The sequence below is a fragment of the Rattus norvegicus genome, chromosome 5 (genome assembly GCF_036323735.1).
Source record: "Rattus norvegicus strain BN/NHsdMcwi chromosome 5, GRCr8, whole genome shotgun sequence".
NCBI classification, from domain to species: Eukaryota; Metazoa; Chordata; class Mammalia; order Rodentia; family Muridae; genus Rattus; species Rattus norvegicus.
This window is the reverse complement of record NC_086023.1, coordinates 154,476,967-154,478,946: the sequence shown is the minus strand read 5'-3', so window position 1 is coordinate 154,478,946 and position 1,980 is coordinate 154,476,967.

Genomic DNA, 1,980 nt, shown 5'->3' with positions numbered 1-1,980 from the left:
TCCCATAGGTCGGCAAACATCAGGGGAGGAGACAGGACTTCAGTTGTCAGATCACACACGTCTCTCTCGGAGCTCCTCTTCTGTCACTGGCCCTTGCTAGACTCCCATTGTGCTTGCCTGTGTCAGGGTAAGAGTCTGCGTGCACAGGTTCCGTGAGAAGAGTGAGAGCACAGCCTGAGTGTGCTCAATGCCTGGAACCCCCACCCCCAGCCCATCTAAGGACCTTCCAGTGCCCATGGCTGCTCGACCCTCACCCCAGGGCCCTCAGGAGCACACTCATTGCCTTTCTTTCTCCCTCCACAGCCTTTGAACAGCAGAGTTCAGGGAGGAGAGACTCCTAAACAAGGGCACACCTGAGCGCTTCTCAGGGGCTCTAGTATCTCAGGGACAGCTGGGGACATTGGATTGCCCACGTCTCAGGCTCTCTGCTAGTCTTAACCCAGGGAAGACTAAGGAGGACTCAGGTTATGAAGCAGATTCTGGCTAAGAATGGCCCTAGCACTCTTCTAGCTCCTCAGGTGTTCCCAGCTGTCCCCAATCACTGTCCAGCTAGTCACTCTGCTAGGTTAAGGCTGTCCCTCCTCACAAGATTGCTCACCCTTGGGTTTTAAGGTAGCATCTTCCAGCCTTCAAAGTCAAGAAACTAATTCCAAGACACACGTGCTTTTGGAAAGACATGAAACCCAGCTCATGTGGCTGGTGGCCCTGGGGCTGGAGCCAGTCACTCTGCCAACGTCACCAGGAGGATGCCTGCTGGTGTCACATGGGTACTTGAGTTCACCGCCCTGGGTCTAGTTAAATTTGCCCCTTCTACCCCAAACCCCTTGACAATCTTTAGTTTAGTATCTGTTTGAATGTCTCTGGTGACAGGTGGCTCACTACAATTTTGAGGTAGTCAGTTCAATCTTCTGGAAAGAGTTCTGAAATGGAACTGCCCCGCCCCTTCTGAGATCAAGATACAGAGCGAAGAAATGAGCTTCAGAGGGAAATGGTCTGGATCCCTCTCTAGCTTCTAACTGGGGGACGGAAGACTCATGGTGGTCTTTTGAGGGTTAGTTTCCTTCCTTCCTCCTCCCTGCCTGCGTGTGAGGGACTTAAACTAGAGCGGGTGCATTTAGAATGCCCCAAAAGAAAGGGCTAACCCATGGGGCACATATGTATGCGTTCCCCAAGTGGTCTTTGCCACTCTGTGTGACCTCGGCCGAAGGTTGTGCCAATCAGGAACTGGTAGGTCCCATTCTCCCTGGTACTCACATTTCGGGCTGGTTTCCAAAGGCTGCTCAGAGGGTTGAATGGCGGTCGGTCCTCCCCTGGAGACATTGCACCACCTGACACCTCTAGCCTGCAACCCTCCCAGGATAGATGGGCGTTAGGGGAATCATGTAAGGAAGGAGCAGGAAGTAAACCTCAACCACTGGCTGTGTGCCTTAAAGGATGCTGAGAGCTTATCTGGTCCCTTTCAAGGAACTCTCACCACAGCCCTGGGGGCACAAATACAGGGATTCCTGATTTGCTCAGCCAGGGTAAGAAACTTGCCTGGGCCCACACAGCCAGGGTGCCCAGCTCTCTGGAACACTGATCTGTCTGGTCCATCTGAACCACGGTGACCACCCAGTCCTGGAGGTGGGGAGGCAGAGCGATGTGTAAACTGCAAGTACCACTGAGTTGTCTATGGGCCCGTGAACTAGAAAGCATGCACGCGCGGTCCCCCGCGAGGTATTGCGTGGGCAGGAGAGGGAGAGCCGGCGGTGCGTCCCGCGTGTGTCCTCCGGGACATCCCCGGGCCCGACTCGTTGGCGAGGTCGCATGCGTGCGGTGCGGTCCACGAGTGGCACGGGGCCAACGCCCCCAGGCACGAGCGGGCCCGGGCGGGCGTGTGCACGTGCTGCCGGCCGGTGGCCGCGGTGCGGGCTCTGCGTCCCGCCCGCCCGGGCGCTGATTGGCTGAGCGCGGGGGCGGCCCCGCCCGGGGCGGTGGCGG